Below are 15,433 nucleotides of genomic sequence, written 5' to 3' on the forward strand. Positions count from 1 at the left end.
CAATAAAGAAAAAGGTTAATAATAAATAAATAGATACATGTTAATAATAATACATATTAATAAGTAAATGTTAGTACAATAACAATTGTGACACTAATATAATGTTATACAATGTATTATCTTTTTTTAGCCTGCATTGCCCTAACGAGTATTTCAATTACATTTTTGCTTCTTTTTTCTTATTGTAATGATTATTTTAATAAATTCTATTCAGGCTGACCTTCAGGCTGTGTGTGCCTATGTGTGTTTTATCTGCATGAGTGGCTTCAAGTACAAGCAAAGCAGGAGTGTTGTTCTTTATCTGGTAAGTAAATAATGAAAAGCGAGGAGATAAACCAGGTAGGATGTAATGGTGAGTTCACGTTGTGGAATGATATAGATCTCTGTGCATTCTTAGCCAATTATTCTGATACTGAACTACATGAGTCGGTAGTTATCTTTATATTTGCATGTCAGTGACAGCACCTGATAAAGTGCAGCTTTATTTAGTAAACTGAACATTGTTGACAATTCAAAGTGAGTTTAATGTGGATTTCAAATTCAAGACCAAAAGAGCCCAAATGGAAAAACGATTCAAGCCAGCTGTGCTTGTGGTCCAGCAACTTTGGTCTCAATTTTGAAATATACTTTAATTGACTTAAAATTCCTGACAAATCGCAATTTAGTGAATAATCTTGATTATGCAGCCAAGCATGTTCTTATGCAAATCAACAACATATGGCAAGTTACAGATGGGAGGTAAAACATCTACAGTGTTATTCACTAATGTGAGAATTGTCAGGATTTCAAAGTGAGTTCAGAGTGAATTTTAAATCTAAGACCAAAGTAGCCGAACTAGAAGCATGGCTGACTTGGGGGGTGTTTCCAGTTCAGCTTTTTTGGCCGTGAATTTGAAATTCACTCTAAATTGCCAGCATTACACACTTTAGTAAATAACAGTGCTTGGACATCCACAGGAATTTTTCCAGGGAGGGGAGGCAATAATTTGAATGACATCCATGCTCTGCCTCTTTTTGACAATATCATGAAGGGGAGGGGCATAGTCACATCACATAGAGCGTGGGAATGCAAAGGGTTGAGCAACCTAATGCAAAAGCTTAATTAAAGACTCAAGGTGCCATTGCACCAAATTATTCTGCTGTGCACTATTCTACTTTATACCATTCTTTACCAGAAGGCTAAGAGCTGAACTACATTTCCCAGAAACCAAAGCCATCACATCATGTACTCCACATCTGACCTACAGGCTCCACCAGCACTGTGGCCATGGCTAAGTCCATAGCTGCTGTAGTACTACAATTTCCATGACGCCTAGAAATCTCTAAGGCCCAATGGTGCTTTGTAAAGTTTAAAGCTGGAAGGACATGCTTGGAGCCGTAGTACTATAATATGTGTGCATGGGTCAGTGTGTTGTGTGGGTATGTGTCCTCATGAGTCATTGTATGTGTGTCTGGATGGATCAGTGTGTGTGTCTGGGTGAGTCTGTGAGTGTGTCTGCATAGATCACTGTGCATGTGTCTGTGTGAGTCATGTGTCTGCATGAGTCAGTGTGTTGTGTGGGTTGTGTGATTGCATGAGTCATTGTATGTGTGTCGGCATGGGTCAGTATATGTCTGGATAGGTCAGTATGTGTGTGTGTCTGTGAATTTGTCTGCATAGGTCAGTGTATGTGTGTCATCGTGAGTCAGTGAGTGTGACTGTGTGTGTCACTGAGTGTAAGTAAGTATGAGTGAATGAATGAGTGAGTATATGGGTCAGTAAGTATGAATGTATGGGTCACTGAGTGCTGGTGTGTGGACGTGTTCATGGTTCTGCACCAAGGATGCGTACATGTATATAGAAATGTATATTAATACACATGTAATATTTATAGAACTGTATAAATATTATGATAAGAACATATTTTATACACAAGAATTACTATAACACACATGCATTAATATACATATATAAATGAAGGGATTGGGGAGGTGGACCATGCATTGAGGAAACTGGTCTTGGGGCAGAAAGACAGGTAGATCCAGCCCTGATAGGGTTACCCCAGGGAGATATGAGCAGGGAACACAAATAAGGTAAGGGGATACACAAGGGGCTATTGGCAGGAGATAGACAGTAAGCCCCTCTCCCACATACTGGCTCTGTTCTCTTAAAATCATAATAAACAGCTCTCAGTTAGCTTTTCCCATGTTGTTTGCATTATAACAGTATGCTTTCTTTAGGAGGAAATTAGGCTAAACTGCTATGCCAAAGGGGTCTTGCAATAAATTAACCATCAGCTGATGCTCTCAGCCAATCATTGCCACCCCATCACTGCTCATGCTAATGCTACCACATTAGCCCAGAGCAGAAGAGGAGAGCTGCACAGCACTGCAGTTAAGTTGTTATGGTGCCTGGAGGATTCCTTCAAGATTCTGAGAGCTTACAAAGAAACCACTGGATCAGTGTATCAGCGGAAAGGGTGCTCAAAATTTTGTTCATACTAACATCAGTTAAATTCTGCAAATGAATAATAAACTATGCATTACAATTTAGAAAAAAATAATTCAAGGTTACATTTGTTCGGTAAAGGTTGTATTACATTCTTTCACTTGGAACATTAGGAACATATGTTATTTTTCAAGGCTGCCCAAACATTTTAATACAATTGTAGGATGAGATATGAATTTTGATAAACAAGTTAAGATTTGTTGTTTTAAATAATCATTGTGCAGGATCTTTGAGGCAGCATAGAAATTCACCCAATGCACAACTTACTGTAATGTAACCTACATATTGCACTTAACACCTGGGGGAGTGATTATTAATATAAACCCACAGACTATAACAGCAACCTACACAGTGCTCCTACTGTGTGGGAACCTGGATTACACCTTTAAAGGATCACTATAGGGTCAGGAACACAAACATGATTCCTGACCCTACAGTGTTAACATCACCATCTAGCCCCCCTGGGCCCCTCATGCCTCCATAAATATAGCTAAATCTTACTGTATTCAAGCTTGAAGCTGTAACTCTGCGTGCTGTTTGTTTCAGAAAAAACAAGCTCTCTGCTGACATCATCAGAAGTGGTGGCCTGATCCAATCACAATGCTTCCCCATAGGATTGGCTGAGACTGACAAAGAGGCAGATCAGGGGCAGAGCCAGCATGATTCAAACACAGCCCTGGCCAATCAGCATCTTCTCATAGAGATGGATTGAATCAATGAATCTCTGTGAGGAAAGTTTAGTGTCTGCATGCAGAGGGAGGAGACACTAAATGTTTGGATGCATTTTAGGCAGCCATGACGCAGGAAGGATCTCTAACAGCTATCTGAGGAGTGGCCAGTGAAGTTATCACTAGGCTGTAATGTAAACAGTGCATTTTCTCTGAAAATACAGTGTTTACAGCAAAAAGCCTGAAGGTAATGATTCTACTCACAAGAACAAATTCAATAAGCTGTAGTTGTTCTGGTGACTATAGTGTCCCTTTAATATTGAAGCCCATCCAGTATAATTAACTGAATCAATACAATGCAACTGACATGTATGGGTGCCTTGGGGTGCTCTTTTAAAGCATTTGCTTTGTGATTCGTGAGGATTGAATGACAGGGGAGTTCTGGAGAATCTCCTCCAGGTGGTTCTCCTGCTATCTATTACAGTGGTATCTCCACACTTCTTGTTACTCTTACGCTCAGTTTAGGAGGAGGATGATTTTCCAATCATTGCAGAGAGGGGAAGGATCAAAGCAGAACTTGAGGATAGGTGTTACAGAAATATAGAATCTCTGGGAATTAGTGGCAGGCCAGCCAGGGCAATGCCAGGGAAATTGAGGATACCTGAGGGCCCCACACACAGCCTCCTAATCCTTGCATCCAAATTATTTTCAAACAAATTGCCAGGTGCCCGTTGAATAAGCCTGAAAAGGAGGCTTTTTATTGACTTATCATGCAGGAACTGGGGCTTCAGTGCTAGTTTCACTACAGAAACTGCCCACCTAAATGTGTGTAAGTATTTCTCAATGAAAGTGTATTTGTTAGTTTGTGTGTCTGTGCTTGTTTGAATGTTTGTGTCCACCTTACAATGTGTCACAAAATTATTCAGTGATGTCCCTCCTGAGTTTGGGCTCTGGATCATCCTCTGCTGAGAAAAGAAGTGCTGGAGACTTGAACAACAGGTAAATAAATATAAAACAGCTTCCCCTTGAAGAGCTGCCTGACCGGCAAAACGCGTCGGGAGTTGACTCCATCACCTAGTTTTGCTGGGACATTTGTGTCTGATTCTGTTTTAACCCCTTAAGGACACATGACATGTGTGACATGTCATGATTCCCTTTTATTCCAGAAGTTTGGTCCTTAAGGGGTTAATTAGTAACAATAAAGGTAAAGTTTTCATTTTCTTGGTAACTATTCTCTATGATTTTTTCCCTCTTTTCGTTATTATATCTTTCTAAGAGTTACTTGCTTCTATAAATTCTAGAATTCCTATAAGTGGCTCTTTGTCCCCCCTTTTTTTCTGTTAACCCCTTAAGACCGCAGGGCGTTCTATGCCGTCCTTATTTAGATGGCTCTAAATGCCGCAGGGCAGCATAGAATGCCCTGCGATCTTTTGTACTTGTACTGCGATCGCGGTATGGGGGGACTTACCTGGGATCCAGGGAGTCCCCCTCCGTCCTCTTCGGCCCCCCTGGGCCATGTGATCGCGAGGTCCTTGCGAGGACCTTTACGATCACATGACGGCATAGCAGTCAAAGGCATGCCAGCAGGGGGAGTGCCTGTAATGACAGGTACTCCCCCTGCTGCCTAGAAATAAAGTTAAATCATGTTAAAACAGTGTAAAAAATTATATATAATTAGATCATATATATATATATATATATATACACATAAATATACATACACTGTCTACGTGTATTTTAATATTAATATATACATAATTATATATATATATATTAATATCAAAATACACGTACAATGATATTGATTAAATATATATATCATTTTCATTATATATATATATATATATATATATATATATATAAATAAATAAATATATAAATACGTTAAAAAATAAAATAAAATAAATAATAAAAAATAAATAGATAAAAAATATATATACATGCGTAATTTCGTTCTAACTGTATTTTAAAATTAATATATATATATTGATATCAAAATACATGTAAAACAAAATAATATATATATATCTATATACATAAGTATATACGTATATATCACTATATATACCTGTATATAAATAAAAATAACTTAAAAAAATGATATACATATATATATATATATATATACACACACATACATATATATATATATATATATATATTTCCTGGCCATATCCATGGCAGCACAACAATGGGTAGCTCCTCCCCTATCCCTAATTAGACAGGAACTAATTAAAATTAAGGGTACAAATATCCCCTCCTACCTCCTCCTCCCTCAGTCTTTTTGTTCCTGTCCTATCCCTATAGGACCAACCTAGTCTATTCAGGACTTTAATCAGTTTTCTTTTTGGCTTACCTGAGGGTCTTTACCTTCTATCCCCAAGGGAGTTCAGCCTCTCTTCCTTGGGAAGCTTCAGTATCCGGCCCTGTGCAAAGGTGTCCCCCTGAAGACACCCCCTTAGTGACCGGGGGTTGACTTGCTGTGACCCTAGGGGTAGCAAGAGAAAATAATGCCAATTAATCTTATTCCCTGCAGTGACCAAGAGGTAGCAGGAAGTGGCAAGAAGACTTCATCCTGAAAGGATCCATATCTTTCTCCATATTGACAGACCACATGTATGTATACAGACAAATACTTCTTCATTACAATGTATTTAGTATACTTGTATATGTGGGTTTCCCCTCCTGCCTTAGAATGATTATTACATACTTTTTAGGAATCCGTCCGTTTTGGCGTCCTGTAGTTTCTTTTGCGCATGTGTGTTCGACTCGCGCGTGCTCGCTGATTTAGTTTACGTGCACGCCGAGTTCGCGCATGCGCCCTGTATTACCATCCTTACAGCGGGCCTGGCTTCCGGGTTTTTGCCGCGCATGCGCACATGAAACCTTGCGGGTCTCCCCGTTCGGAGCATGCGCGGATAGGCAGTGACGTCACGGGTGACGTCATAGGCCTATTTAAGCGCCAAATTCGATTGTTATCTTTGCCTGGTTAATTTATTGGGTCTCATAAGGTTTCTTCTTTTCGGAATTGCAAGTTTGACAAGTTCTAACGAATTCCGGTTCCTCTTAAGGTAGGCTTTACATCTTAAAGGTGTATGCTCAATTTTTATTTATTTTTATTCTTTTTCCGCAATAATGATAAATCCTTTTGCCTAGATTTTTTCAAATAATACCAATATGGAGAAAGAGAAAAGGAAATCAATATCTTCGGATTCTGACTCTTCTGGATATAAAAATAGGTCACACTCTAAGAGTTATAGGTAAGCCATGTCTATTTCATTCCTATATTATAGGTGTAACAATTAAAACTAAAAGAGAGCTAATATGTGATATTTCCCTATCATGATAGTTCTACGGGAAAGAAAATGATGAGACCATTCAAGGGAAAGTCTCCAAAAAGGAATCAATGCAAAGCCTGTAATAACAAGCCGTTGGAAGGCAAACGATTATGTGGAGAATGTTTATCGGAAGCAGCCGGAACATCTAATCCTTCATCTGAAATTAAGCAATTCATAAAACAAGCGGTGGCTCAGGGCATTAAAGAAGCAGGTACGAGAACCAAGAGACCCCGGTTACATGACCCTTCAGACTACCAACAAAACATCTCATCAGACGAATCCATAGATATGGAGTCATATCAAGGAAGTTTCTTATCTTCAGAGGAAGAAGAAACTCAAGCTCCCACTGATTTTCTTGAGCCAGCGCAAGTAGATCATCTTATCTACAAAGTCCGCAAATCTTTGAGTTTAAAAGTGACAGCCTCAGAACAGTCGACTTCCAATCGTTATTTCTCAGACTTGAGAAAAAAGAGAGCAACCTTTCCTGTGCATGACACTATTAAAGAATTGATTAAGGACGAATGGTCCAATACTGATAAAAAGCTTTCAGCACAAGGCAGAATCTCTCGCCTCTATCCTTTCGACAAGTCTGATTCATGCAATTGGGATAACGCCCCTAAAGTGGATGCTGCGGTTGTTAGGCTGGCAAAACATACCACATTACCAGTCGATGATGCGGGCTCATTTAGACACCCAATGGATAAGAAGATGGACTTGCACCTGTCAAAAGCGTATGTAGCAGCGGGTACTGGCTTTCACCCTGCAGTAGCCCTTACGTCCGTATCCAGGGCTTTGAAAAGATGGATTGAAAATTTAGAAGAAGATATCAGAGATGGGAGAAGCAGATCTTCTCTTTTGGAAAGCTGAATTATATTAAACTGGCTGTCGACTTTACCTCGGAATCCTCGGTAGATATGGTGAAAGCATTAGCAAGAAACATGGCTCTCTCAGTCTCAGCCAGAAGAGCTTTGTGGCTTAGATCTTGGTCCGCAGACTCATCATCAAAGTCTAGCCTATGTGCCCTTCCTTTTTTTGGAGAAATGCTGTTTGGTAAAAATCTAGACGATTGTATCAAAAGAGCTGCAGAGGGGAAACGTGCTTTTCTCCCACAAGACCGGAAAACCCGTGGATCCTTTCGAGCCAGAAGGTACTCAGAATACCCCTCCTTTCGAGATACCAGATCATATAAACCTGGAAGAGAATATGGAAGATCTATTCCTTGGAGAGGAGGACATTCTTCCAGCAGAGGAGGTAGATCCAGGGGTTCTTCTTTCCACAAGAAGCCTTTATGACAAAGACAAGGGCCAATCTGGGGGGGTAGGTGCCCGTCTACTACTATTCCGAGAGAGATGGCTACATTCAGTTCAAGACAGATGGGTATTGGATATAATACAAAGAGGCTATCTTCTAGAGTTTGCCAGATTACAACCACCTCACTCTTTCCAAAGGACAAATTGGCCAGGAAATATAGAAAAAAGAACCACTCTAAAAAATTTTATATCATCCCTTCAAGAAGATGGAATTATTGTCCGAGTCCCACGGGATCAGCAGACACAGGGGTTTTACTCCCATATCTTTCTCACCAAAAAATCCACAGGAGGTTGGAGGCCAATTCTCGACCTAAGCAGGTTAAACAAGTTCTTGGACATAAAGAGGTTCAAAATGGAATCCCTTCAATCCATTGTGAAAGCTGTTTTCCCAGGTCAGTGGCTCATGTCGATAGACCTGGCAGATGCGTACTTCCATATTCCCATCGCATTCCAGCATCAAAAATTCCTCAGGTTCGCAGTGGAAGGAGGTCACTTTCAATTCCGTGCTCTCCCTTTTGGTCTAAGCACTGCTCCACGTACTTTCACAAAGGTTCTGGTGGTTCTAATTGCAGAACTCAGGAAAAAGGGTATAGCAATATATCATTACCTGGACGATATATTGATTCTGGCAGAAAACAGAGATGTTCTAGACGAACACGGCCTTTTTTGTTTGCAGTTTCTTCAGCAGCACGGTTGGAAGATCAACATCTCCAAAAGCAATCTGACCCCATCTCAGAGTATGATATACCTAGGAGCTTCATTCGACACTTCAATAGGTTTAATTCAACTGTCCCCAGAAAGAGGTATGAAAATTCTAAGAAAGAGCAAAGACATGTCGGCATACAGTGTTTCCTCAGCAGAGAAAGCTATGAGTCTCCTGGGATCAATGTCTTCCACCATAGGACTAACGAGGTGGGCCCAATGGAGGATGAGGCCTTTTCAAAGAAATTTCCTTTATCAATTCAAAGGGGGGAATCTGCCTCAGCCTATAAGTATCCCTCCTCACGTGCAGAGGTCCTTGAAATGGTGGACACAGAAGAAATCTATCTTCAAAGGTTTTCCCCTAGGAAACATCCCATGGACCATTATAACCACAGACGCCAGCCTATGGGGTTGGGGAGCCCACATTCAGGACAATTATGTCCAAGGGAGGTGGTCCTTTTTGACTGTCAACACTCCTTCGAATGTCCTAGAGCTACTGGCAGTTTTCAAGGCCCTGAAACACTTCCAACATCTGCTACTTCACCATTGGGTCAAAATCAGAACAGACAATGCCACGGTAGTTGCATATATAAACCATCAAGGAGGGACAAGGAGTTGCAGAATGATGAGGATTATGAAACCACTGATGTCCTGGGCACAAGTGAAATTGGAGGGCATCTCTGCAGTACATCTCCCGGGCATACAGAATTCGGTGGCAGATTTTCTCAGCAGGGTGAGACTAGACCCAGGGGAGTGGAGCCTATCTACCGAAATATTCCAACAGATTGTACAAAAATGGGGCCTTCCACAGATAGATCTGATGGCTACAAGCAGCAACAGAAAGGTAAAGAACTTCTTCTCGAGAGTTCCAGATCCCCAAGCAATAGGAAGAGATGCACTAACATGCATTTGGGAATTCGACCTAGCCTATGCCTTCCCCCCGAATCCTCTAATTTTTCCGCTACTGAGGAGATTACGTCAAGAAAAGGGATCATTGATTCTGATAGCACCTTTTTGGCCACGCAGACCTTGGTTTCCTCTCCTTCTAAGTCTGTGCAAGAAAGACCCATGGAGCCTTCCAGCTGTTCCGTTTCTGCTACAACAGGGCCCAATTCTTCATCCAAACCCAGCATCCCTTCTTCTGATGGCTTGGTACTTGAAAGGGAAAGGTTGAAGAATAAAGGGTTTTCAAGAGCAGTAATCGAGACCCTTTTACAAGCAAGGAAGAAATCCACTTCATCAACTTATTACAGAATCTGGGATGTATTCAATTCATGGGCCAGCTCAAGGCCTTTGGATATACTAAATCCTTCAACCAATGATATATTAGAATTCCTGCAATCTGGTTTAGAGAAGGGATTGAGTTATAATACCTTGAAGGTCCATATTTCAGCCCTCTCGGCTTTGACTAATCATAGATGGGCATTGGACTCTGACATAGCGAGATTTATAACTGCAGTCATGAAGATTAAGCCTCCCATTAAGTCTATTACTCCCCCATGGGATCTACCTCTGGTCCTTAAGGCTCTTAAATCTGTTCCTTTTGAACCCTTGGAATCTATTACCTGTCATCTTCTCACTATCAAAACAGTCCTCTTGGTGGCTCTAGCCTCTGGTAGAAGAGTGTCGGATCTTCAGGCTCTTTCTGCGGAAGAACCTTTTATAATATTTCATAAAGACAGGGTCATCCTAAGAACTGTCCCAGAATTCCGTCCTAAGGTTACTTCGGAGTTCCATATGAATGAAGAGATAGTGCTTCCAGCTTTGTGCTCTAAAGAGACAAATGACGGAGAAGACGCCGATTTGTTGAATATCGACTTAGTGAGATGTCTCAGGATTTATGTTCAGAGATCCTCAGAATGGCGTATTTCTAAAAGACTTTTTGTTATTCCTAACGGCTCTATAAAGGGTTTGCAAGCTTCTAAAGACTCTATCAGTAGATGGATTGTTTCTGCCATAATCCAATCATATAACGCGTCTAATACGAGAATTCCTGAAGGTTTAAAAGCGCACTCTACGCGTTCTCTCTCCTCTTCCTGGGCAGCTGCTGCTAAAGTTTCTACTGAACTGATTTGTAAAGCTGCCACTTGGGCATCTTCTAATACTTTTATCAGACATTATTGTTTAGACGTCAGGGCTGGTAAATATGATGCATTTGGCAGATCTGTTCTCTCTGCAGCAAATTATTAATCAACCTCTTATATTGTTCATCACGTGTGAATTTTTGGTGATAATACACTTGCATTATATAATATTTTGTCTGAGTCTTTTCTTTCCCTCCCTTGGTTTTAAGCTTGGGTATTACCCATTGTTGTGCTGCCATGGATATGGCCAGGAAAGAGTAAAATTTACTCATACTTACCGTAATTTTCTTTTCCTGGTCATAGGCCATGGCAGCACATAGATCCCGCCCGGGAATATTGCTGTTAACGAGACTGAGGGAGGAGGAGGTAGGAGGGGATATTTGTACCCTTAATTTTAATTAGTTCCTGTCTAATTAGGGATAGGGGAGGAGCTACCCATTGTTGTGCTGCCATGGCCTATAACCAGGAAAAGAAAATTACGGTAAGTATGAGTAAATTTTACTCTATATATATATATATAATAATTCTACGTATATATTTATGTAATAATTTTACATAATTAGGTCATTTTATTAATTACAATTTGCAGGACCTGTTTTACTCGGAAGACTTCGCTGAACACAAATATTAGTATTTTAAAACAGTAAAATGTATTACAAGGACGATATCGTCAGTGACAGTGAAATGTTTTGCATTTTCACACACAAATGGCACTTACACTGACGATATAATTGTTGTGATATGTTTTACTGTTTTGAAACACTAATATTTGTGTTCAGCGAAGCCTCCCGAGTTTAACAGTACCCCTCATGTACATGTTTTATGGTGTTTTCAAAAGTTACAGAGTCAAATATAAGGCTTGCGTTTCATTTTTTTCACATTAAAATTCGCCAGGTTGCCTTTGAGACCGTATGGTAGCCCAGGAATGAAAATTACCCCCATGATGGCATACCATTTGCAATAGTAGAAAACTCAGGGTATTGCAAATAGGGTATGTTCAGTTTTTTTTAGTAGCCACTTAGTCACAAACACTGGCCAAAATTTGCGTTCAACTTAGGTTTTTGCATTTTCAAATATTAACACTAACTTTGGCCAGTGTTTGTGACCAAGTGGCTACTAAAAATGACTGGACATACTCCATTTGCAATACCTTGGGTTGTCTACTTTTGCAAATGGTATGCCATCATGGGGCTGATTCTTATTCCTGGGCTACCATATGGTCTCAAAGGCAACATAACCAATTTGGCGAATTTCAATGTGAAAAAAATGTATGTAACACGCTATATTTGACCCTGTAACTTCCCAAAACACCATAAACCTGTACATAGGGGTACTGTTTTACACGTGAGACATTGCTGAATACAAATATGCATATGTTACTGCAGTAAAAGCAAACAGTATTTTTACATTCACAGTTAAAATGTCACGTACAACTAAAAAAATGTTTACAATTCTTATTTTCTCCCATTTTTGTATATTTTTTTCATATTAAATTATGTCCCATACCTAAATATTTGATATGAAATGAAAGCCCTGTTTCCCCTGAATAAAATATTATATAATAAGTGTGGGTGCATTTAATATGAAAGAGGTGAATTACGGTTGGACAGACATATAGCGCAAATGCCAGGTTTTGTTTACGTTTTGTTTTGATCACAACTTGTACATTTGGCTGTGATCTTAAGGGGTTAATAAAGCAAATATATAGTTTATGTTTATGAAATATGTATTTACATCCTTAGGGTTTGTTTTAGCGTTAGGTGAGCAATTTGTGACACTTTCACTTTAAGGGTAGAATGTGTGTAATTAAGCATTTAGAACATTTTACCATCTGCTGATATTTTTTATTATTCTATTTTAACAGAAACAACTCAATCTTCAAATTGAAGCAGCAACTGCTAAGCTTAAAACATTTTCTACTGAATGCCTGGAACTCGACCAATTTACAGAAAAAAATGACTTGCAACAAAAGGTGATAGAAATGAAAAATGGTAAGAAAGCAAATGTGTTCTGTCATTTAAAAATACTCAGATGTTACATTTTAGTATTGCAGTTTTATTGTTTTCTGAAAGAGACAGAACATTTTACACACTCAAAGGGGCTGTTTAACACTGACGACTGACTTCTACATAGCATAAGTGCTGGTGAGTATTAAATCTTCCAAATGCCCGAGGGTTGGGCAATGCACGCGTTTGAAACTCATTGCTCTCGACTCTCGTACCTACATTCGGAGGTGAAAAGAAGTTATTAAAAATCAATACTGCGGATCAGAGAAATGTAATTTGTCGATTGGTTGATATTCGACAGATAGGTGACTCGACGAACTTTCCTTTTTTTTTAAGTTTAGTATTTAATTTAAGGTAATTAATATAAACCTAATATTTTAAATCTCTGCTATTTCATTCATTAGGCGTATTACAAGTCAGGAATAAACAATAGCAATCTTCTCAAAATATGTTCAATAAATCTATCCTGTTGATCTTTTAAAGGGCAGATTTATTGTGGCAAAAATAGAAGATATTCTGGGGCAGAGTGGTCAATAAGGAGCACACAGAAACCAAAGGAATGATTTTAACACTTTGTACTTTTAACACCTGTTTTGGTTTTATAAATCTTTTCTTTGGGAATTATAGGAGCAGTTTTGAAGTCAGAGCGGGACACCATAAAATCCATTCATATTAAGATATATATTGGGATAGCCAATTTTAACAAGCAGGCTTATTTACTAAAATGTGATTTTTATTTAAATGCACCAGCAAATTTATAGGTATTATAACAGAACTGGAAACATAATTGACTATCTTGTCATAACAGCCATTTTGGCCTCAAATTAACAGTTTACTGGTGTGTTATTAGTAATGCATGACAATCCTCAGGGAAAATGTCCCACCATCTAATTCCATGACTTATCCCTTGATGTGAGACTGTGAGGGTATCAGAAAAGATTATAATGTAAATTCTCAACATTGTGACTTAAAGTCACCTTTCTGCATCACAACCTTCTACACACAAATCCCTAAAATTATAACAAGACTAAGGAAGCTATAGCCAAACCATATACTTTATACTTTATAAATGAACATAATGGCAATTTCAGTTTCATGGCAAGCCTGTATTGAACAGACGTGACAGAGTGTTTTTTTAAACTTCTATGCAAAAGTTGAATGGGTTACGCCAGTGGAAGTATTACTGTAAAAGCCACCTTCATTCTCATCTGAACCCTGTAACTCCAATTGCCATGAGATATGACCGATTCACAAACCAAACAAAATGCCGAATGAACATGTGGTTTCATTGCTTTGTGATTTGGGGTTCTGTCCTTGGCACCAAAAAGATGATTTTTGGAAAAAAAGATGATTAGTTAGGGGACAGCTACCAAAAGTTGATTTTATAAGAAACCAACAGAGGGAAAAAAAGAAGTAAAAAAAGTAAATAAAATAAAAAAATAAAAACCTATATCTATATATGTTTATATTTAATAAATATACAATATATAAATACAGATTTTTTTTAATGCTCCTCCCCCCCCCTCTATATTGTTTACTTCTTCTCATATGATCTGTGAGCTAAATAGTGCAAAAATGCACCTATCAGTGTACTGCAAAATATGTACATAATGTATATACTATGCATATACTTTGCAGTACAATTATCATTATACATTTTCCAGCCATTTGGTTCGTCTGAATTGTTTTTCCCAGAGCGATCATGTGGACACCTGAAGAACAAAACCTTTCACCAGAAACAATTTTTAGCTGACGAATCGATTTCGTCTAACCACATTTTTTTTTTTTTGCTGTGCACAAGTTTAGGTTTTTGCTGTGCACAAGCAAGCCTAAAAGCCTCCAGCCTTTTTAATCAGCCTTTATCAAATCTGCCGTACAGCCTCTAAGTACAAGACATGGTACTACTATAATGAGGAAAAGTCACAATCCATTGCAGAAGTAAAAAGGCTAAATGAGGACAAAAAAAAAATCAAACTGCAAGAAAAGTATTTGATTTATTTGCATTTATTTTTCAGAGTTGCTGTGGATTCAGAAATCCTATGATGTTGAACGCTGCCAGAAATGGGTCAAGCATGCTCGAAAAGTTCAAAAGAAAACTAAGGACATTATCTGGCAGAAAATACAGGATCGTTTTGACACAGTTGTTGTTCCAAGGTAAGGTAAATATTCATATTTTATTCAACTGTTCTGCATGATGAAACTCTTTACCTGCTTTTTTTATCAGTCCTGGCAAACCTGGAATACTTAGATTTCTTAAACCAGCAATTCCATTTCAGGAATTGAATTGAAACTGGGATATAGATGCCTATGTCCATGGTCAGATTTACAAGTCGGGTGCCTGTAGGCACAGAATCCTAAACTGCACCTAACCCCAATAAACAAAAGCAAAAATCCAGTTCTTTGTTGCATGGTTCATGAATTGAAAAATGAGCATCTCCCTCTGCAAATAAAAAAAAAAATGCAATTACCATGCAACAGGTATAAAAAGGATCTGAAAATATACAATAAATAAATACAAGGGGAAATGCTTGAATCGGGGCCCTTAGTAGACAGGAGTCTGTAGGCAGTTGCCTACCATTGCCTTTGTCATTGAATATCAATTGTACTAAAATAAACATAATGCTAAAATAACTTCAAGCTATTTCCTAGTCTAGGCAAAACTCACAACAAGAAGTTGAACACACTAGAAATTTGCAGCAAAAGCAGTTTTTTTTTTAAGTTTATTTTTTTATTTACTGTTTTGTCTATTTGATTCATCAATGATCTCCCCTGTCGGCCTCAGCCCATAGGCATTGCGGTGGGGTCCCTGTGCCCGTGGGGCTTCGGGCAACTGCCCAG

At 38.8% G+C, this 15,433-nt stretch overlaps 1 long non-coding RNA gene across 1 annotated transcript; it reads left to right on the forward strand.

Annotated features, from left to right (window-relative positions):
- The first annotated feature begins 264 nt into the window (after positions 1 to 264).
- Positions 265 to 14,726, forward strand: LOC134600782 (uncharacterized). The gene is made up of 3 exons (XR_010090361.1): positions 265 to 304; positions 12,454 to 12,580; positions 14,611 to 14,726. It is a non-coding gene; the product is annotated as an uncharacterized LOC134600782 (long non-coding RNA).
- The last annotated feature ends 707 nt before the right edge of the window (positions 14,727 to 15,433 follow it).

The sequence above is a fragment of the Pelobates fuscus genome, chromosome 3, assembly GCF_036172605.1.
Source record: "Pelobates fuscus isolate aPelFus1 chromosome 3, aPelFus1.pri, whole genome shotgun sequence".
In the NCBI taxonomy this organism is placed as follows: domain Eukaryota; kingdom Metazoa; phylum Chordata; class Amphibia; order Anura; family Pelobatidae; genus Pelobates; species Pelobates fuscus.